Here is a 6,814-nt window from a genome sequence, read left to right as displayed (position 1 = left end):
GAAGCATAGGCACAGTCAGCATTTTCACATGGGATAATGCTGGCCTTAGAAATCACCCAGGAGTAACATTATTTCATTACTTTATAATCATGCCTCCTACTGTGGGTAAATTGAGTGCTGTTGGGCTTTTATCTTCCCCCACACATGGGCGCTGCTGTGAAAATTCTGGAAACAACTTCTGAGATACTGTATCTTGAAAGGTTGCGGCCAAACTCTTTGTGCTCCAAATGGAAAATATTTTCCTACATGCAGTAATTCAGCATCATTTTCTATCACTGTCATCAGCTTTTTTCCCCCCTTGTCCTGGCCTGTTTAGTCTGCACTGTGGCTTGATTGGTTTAGGGCTGTTACAGTCACTGGGGGCGTATCCCTCTTCATCCCAGTAGGGGACAAACCCTCTGATACTATCATACAGCTTTTAAATACCGTCAGTTTCAAAATGCCACATTCATAATGCACAGCGGTCTGCCTCGCTTTAGGATGATCATGGAAAGAAGGCAAAGTTCAAGATGACTTGAGAACCTCTCTGCCTTTCCCATATATGGCATTTCCAGTATGCATACACACTTTTTAAAAAAAAAAACTCCTTCTTTGATTAAAATAATTTGAACAAACTAAAGTTCTGTTGTAGAAACTATGGAATGAATTGGTTCCCATTTTTTATACAAGTTCTCACTATGACATTGGTTAAATACATGCCAAAAGCTGACCACAGTACCTCTCAGTGGCCAGATTGTGGTTGGCCAGTGTAAATTGTACCATAATAAGAGAGTCACATGATTTTTCCTTTGTTATATCAAGCTACATGAATATTACACGTAACAACATTAGCTCGATGAAGATTATAGACTATTTTGCTATACCGCAGAGTGCCTGCTTTGATAAGACCAGGGTTATTGCTATATTACCATATCTAAATTAAAACCCTTTTGTCATTTGGTAAAACAGAGTCCTAATTAAAGCAGATTAAATGCTTTAGTATTATAAAGCTTCAAGGCAATATTCCTTATATTATCCCTTCCCTTTGTTCGTAGAATTCTGCACTTTTTGCTGGATCGGGAAATATTTTCTGAATGCTAAAAGAAATATCCGAAGCTAAGTCTGCTTCTTATAAATCCTCCTCTGTCTAACCTTCCACCCTGATACAGTGAAGAAAAATATACAGCACCATTTGGCTGGCGGCAGCCACACAGCCACTGCAAGACAGTTACATGGCTGCTAGAACTGGGGGTAGCTGAGAGTTTATACAAGCGAGGTGCTCTTGAAATCTTCCTGCTCTATTTCGACATAATGACAGTTAGCATAAGATATTTTCTTCCCTGTTCATGCCTTATGTTTCCCCTTCATTTATCACCACAATCAATTCTGGAAGCAAGTTATTGTTGATTAATAATTTTTTATTAATAGTTTTTCACTAAGCCTTAGAAAAATCCTTTTATTCTCCTTCCCCAATGGAAATATTTGAGGGGGAGGTTGCCTGTAGAATAGAAGCTTGTCCCACCTCTGCACTTCTCTTGGCTTTTGTTTGTTAAATTTAAACTCTTGATTTATTGGTTGTATGTCAGTGAATGATTTTTTTCTTCAGTTGTAGAATACTCACGGGCATGTAGCTATTTTATATGTAGATGGGGGTTGTGGATGTTTATTATCTCTCCATGGCAGGGAAATTAAAAAACAATCAAACAAGCAAGGCAAAACCAACTCAGAGTAACACAAATATAGTCCTCTTCTAGGGCTTGATATGAAGATGGAAACAATCACATTGACTTCAAGGGGCTTTGGGTCAGCCTTATGAAAAAATCATTTTCACTATCAGTAAAATTCACCCCTGTGCAGGAAGCCAGCCAAAGCCAACGTACCACCCAGGCCCAGATCCAGCAAAACATGTACTTAACTTTGAACATGCTCTGAAGCTGAACGCGGTCTTATGAAGGGTGTTTTTGGGAGGTGGGGGAGGATGCAAGAAAACAGCTGTGTTTATTTCTCTCTCTTTCTCATATATGGGGCAAAAACTGCCTAGGGCACTGGCTACATTCCTTTGTTAAATATCTATGTAAATCTAAATAAATAACTAATAAATTAGTGTGGCCGGAGCTATTCACTCCTATGTTTTAATAATCTGGTGACCTGTTCTTCCTCCGTCTCCTTAGCCTCATGCGTGCTGCGTTGAAATATAAATTTCTTTCTAGCCAATAAGACTAACATGCCCGTGTTTATTATGTGAACAGCGTAAGATTTACGACATCCTTAACTCTTCATTTCCTTGCTGTTCTGGGCTTGGTTTGTGTAAAAGCTGCTGTCACTTAGCAACCTGAATTTTCAAAAAAAAATGTTTCTAGCTCAGGGGTTTGTGTTGGGAGCTATAAAGAGTTGTCATGTACAGCATTAGATGGGATGGAAGCAGCAATCGGAATGTCTGAAAGAAGAGATCCTATGGTGGCTGAGAAACAAAGTGGTGTACATGGCAATGAATTTAGAGGCCTCCCAGAAGGAAACAGAGTAAGGTTACATGCAATCCATACACTGATATTACCAGGTACCATACTGGTTCTAGGCATGGCCCACGCAGGACTGCACTGGGCTCTACATGTTTGGAGTCCTTGATCTCTCACATCTGACATCCTCTAACATACCTTGAAAGATGAAGTTGGAGCCCCATGCTCCATAGCCTGGCAGTGATAAGCACTCAGGATAAACCTCCCACTAGCCACTGAAACCCTCACTTTGTGGCCCCACACTAAACTACTCCAGTCTCCTCCCGCCCCATTTGCCAAATTCTGAGATCAGTGGCATCTTCTTGGAGATCAGTATGTTGCACTCTGTACAAGGCATCACAAAACCTAGGGATGGGTCTGGCCAAACAGATCACGTTATTCAGCTACCTGCATTAGGCAGTGCTCATGCACAACTATGGCTTTGCATGTGTGTCTCTGTTTCTAAGTGCCTGCCCCGTACACTTTTATAAAAGATTTTAACACTTGGGCTACGTCTACACTGGCATGATTTTCCGAAAATGCTTTTAACAGAATAGTTTTCCGTTAAAAGCATTTTTAGAAAAGAATGTCTAGATTGGCAGGATGCTTTTCCGCAAAAGCATTTTTTTGCAGAAAAGCATCTGTGGCCAATCTAGACACGGTTTTCTGCAAAAAAGACCCGATCGTCATTTTCACGATCGGGGCTTTTTTGCGGATAACAGCACTGTGCTGTTTACACTGGCCCTCTTGCGCAAATGATTTACGCAAGAGGGCTTTTGCCCAAACGGGAGCAGCACAGTCTTTCCGCAAGAACACTGACAATCTTACATGAGATTGTCAGTGTTCTTGTGGAAATTCAAGCGGCCAGTGTAGACAGCTGGCAAGTTTTTCCGCAAAATCAGATGATTTTGCGGAAAAACTTGCCAGTCTAGACACAGCCTTGGGGAATAAATTCCCAGTTTGTCTAAAGAACTGATTTGAATGGAGCTGGGGGTATTTCCACCAGCTGAGGATTGAGCCCTTGATCTTTCTTGTACCGTATTCAGTTTCGCATAAGTGGCAACAGGTCTAGGAAGTATCCACGGACCAGCACAAAGGACGCAGATGAAGAATCAAGAGCTCTGAACAGTGTCCCAGTAATGCTACTGATCAGCCGAGCAACTCTTGCAAGTCACTTAACTCTTCTGTGTCTCAGTTTTCCCCACAAGGAGTGTCCGACAGGAGAATAAAGGGGACAATTGCCCAGGGCCTGGGTGATTCAAAATGGGCCCAGGACTCCCAGATGCCACTGCTTCAGCAGCAGTTGCCAGAGCCCTGGTTCCCAAAAATAGCTACTTGAGTGCTGTGCAACACATTCCTTGAGGCTCTGGGGGCTGGCTGCCCTGGCTCTGCCCCTTCTGCTTGAGGCTCCACCCCTACCAGGAACACAAAGCCCCCCCCCACAACCCTTTCCCAGGGGCTCACAGAGGCTGTTGGCTCCCTTGCCCCTATGTATAAATTAGGGCTCATGATACTGAACTTATCCATCTTCAAAATGTGCTGTCCAGTCCATGGATGAACAAGTGCTGCGAATGGACTAGGTATGGGAAACAGAATCAATCTGCTATGCAATTGGGCAGTATGTTTCCAATGGCTAAACACCATGTGGCTGATTTTCCTCTCATTTCAGTATGAGTCATGAGTACTGCAGAGCAATCAGTGGGCTAGACTAGTGTACACCGGGGGAAACATGTCATACAGCCTGCTACTTTACTCTGGGTAATTACATCTGCACTTGGAGATGGGGGGGTGAGGCGCAGCCCGCTCTCATACTAGCTCTTATGAAGGTAGGGTGCTAACAATAGCACTAGTATAGTCATGGTCGCGCAGGCCTGAGGCCTGGGTGGGTTTGTACACAGGGCAGCCAGCTAATGCTGCCTCTGCTATTGCCACTATTACTGCCTCGTAGAGCTGGGAATTGCACTCCTCACTCCAAGTGTAGACATATCTGTTAGATGGAGGAAAAATCTAGTCACAGCCAGACATTGTAAGTCAGGTTTGAGTCTGCAGATGTGACTCATTAACTACGTTAATTAGAGAAACATCAATTAGAATGAAACCCGTGCTAGAAAAATCTCTTTGAAGCCACAGAAAATGCTTTAAAATACTTTAGGTTAAGTGGCTTTTTTCTGGAGTCTCTCTATATCCGTGACTACTAGCATACACTATAGCTACCTGATAAACATTGCAGAATGCTGATTACATTGGCTGGGGAACTAGCCCCTGTGTAATAAGCCATCCCAGAGTACTGCTCTTTGAGGAGTTTTTGAAGTGCAGGCTGAAAAGGTCACTGTGCCCAGTAAGGAAAACCAGCACCTGAACCAAGGTACCAGTGAAGCCGGAAACTGATGCATCAAACAGACCCCTGTAAGGAAAGGCTGAGAGAAACCCTGTCTGCTTAGTCACATTTATCTCTGGGACTCACTTTCAGTTCCCATGAAGCTGAAGGAACTGAGGCATCACGACAGTGATTTCTCACAGAGGAAAGTAAATGGGTAAGCTCTTCACTGTTGCCAGCCATCTTAGTTGCAGCTGTAGCTGTTGGCAACCATCTTAGTTAGAGTTACGTTCTGGATGAGTCTGATTATCTCTCATGCAGGATGCAATAATTCATAGTGAAGACCATGTACTGCCACATGATTGCCTCTTCGTCTGGGACAGGTAAGAGGTAAAAATAGGGTGCCCACCACTTACAGCTTTAAATTTCTATAGTACGAGGATGCATTACTTCCAAGAACCTCACAGCTATTGACAAATATTGCACAACTCCTGCAAGTCCTAGGTACATCCACTTTGGCTATGTCTACACTACAAGGTTTTTGCGCAAAAACACATGCATTTGCGCAGAAACCTGCGGAGCATCCACACCTCGAGCGTGTTTTTGCACACACACAAAAAATACAGTAAATCGACAGGACAGAGGGCTTTTTCCAGTAGAGTTATTCCTCTCCCCAGGAGGAATAACTCCTTTTTGTGCATGAGTTCTTGTGCAAAAGGGTGTGTGTGGATGCTCAAAAGGGGTTTCTTGCGCAAAAAGAGCCTATCACAAAAAGCACAGGTGCTCTGATGGCCATTCTGTGAATGACTATCAGAACTTTCTAGCACAAGAGTGTCCATGCAGTGTGGACGCTCTCTTGCACAAAAGCACATCACTTTTGCAATGCTCTTTTGAGGTGTGGATGCGCTTTTGCACAAAAGTTTTTGAGGAAGATCTCTTCCGCACAAAGCTTCTTGCACAATAACCCTGCAGTGCAGACAAAGCCTTTATGTTTGGGAAACTGAGCCTGATGGATTAAGTCACCTGTAAATATTTACTGCTCTTCCAGATCAGTGCAGCACTGAAGTCAAAGAGACAATATATGGCAGAGGATGGTTTAAGAAGACAGGCGTTCTATCATTCAATGTCACCTTCAACCCTCAGGATTTGGGACATCAGATACCACGATGCTTGCTTCCCCCACAAATACATTGTTTATTACAGCTTGGTGGCCAGCATATCCTGCCCATAGGTTAAAGCAAAGGAATTTCCAACAGGAAACCAGCAGTGCAAGACTTTTGTCGGAAGCCTGCTGGACGTTAACGGCGGCGACCTCAGTAATCCATACAAGACTGAGCGATTGCAGATCAAGGTACTGCTGCTGTCTCCATGCTGTGAGCTCACCATTCAGACATAAAGCGATTCGCTAATGTGAACCAGATGTTGAGCAGGCTCCACTGCCTGATTAACTGAGAACTCTCTTTTGGGAGCTGAGTGCTTTGGCCATGATCCTGAAATTCAACCATTGGGTTAACCTTGTAAGTAAAACACAAAGACAAACAGAATAACAGGGGCAAAAGTGGTGTGTCAGAGGTGATGACAGACAGCTCTTTGGAAAGCACTCTGCTCATGATGGAAGGGTGAACTCGGTCCAGCAAAAATAACTGGCTGTCTAAGGGCTGCATTACTTCATTGCCATGACTCTCTCATAAGCCAAAGAGTGTGTACAGCACTGACAAAAGAAAGAGGCTTCCTTTAGCTCATGGCAGAAAACACCAGAACATTGACAGGATCTCTTCATAACCACACATGTATTTGCTCCCATTCAAGGGCTACAGATTGTGGTGGGAGGAAAGAGATTTCTGAAGTACAGGCAGTCCCAGGGTTACATGGATCCGACTTACATCGGATCCCTACTTGCAAACGGGGTGAGAAAACCCCGTACTAGCTGCTTCCTCCCAGCAGACCAGGGAGACGCGAAGCTAGCGCCTTCCCCCCCAGCAGACCAGGGAGCTGTGGAGCGGCTTTTCTCAGCAGACACCTC

The 6,814-nt window shown here is 43.9% G+C and overlaps 1 long non-coding RNA gene across 1 annotated transcript in view; it reads right to left on the bottom strand.

Moving 5' to 3' along the window:
- Positions 1 to 5,869: 5,869 nt before the first annotated feature.
- The window catches only part of LOC142829798 (uncharacterized), a 129,762-nt gene continuing 128,817 nt past the window's right edge, over positions 5,870 to 6,814 (bottom strand). Inside the window, exon 3 of the long non-coding RNA XR_012904589.1 lies at positions 5,870 to 6,281. This is a non-coding gene — a long non-coding RNA (uncharacterized LOC142829798). The remainder of the gene's footprint in view (positions 6,282 to 6,814) is intronic.

This window comes from Pelodiscus sinensis, chromosome 6 (assembly GCF_049634645.1).
Source record: "Pelodiscus sinensis isolate JC-2024 chromosome 6, ASM4963464v1, whole genome shotgun sequence".
Taxonomy (NCBI): Eukaryota; Metazoa; Chordata; order Testudines; family Trionychidae; genus Pelodiscus; species Pelodiscus sinensis.
This window is presented reverse-complemented; position numbering and strand designations above follow the sequence as displayed.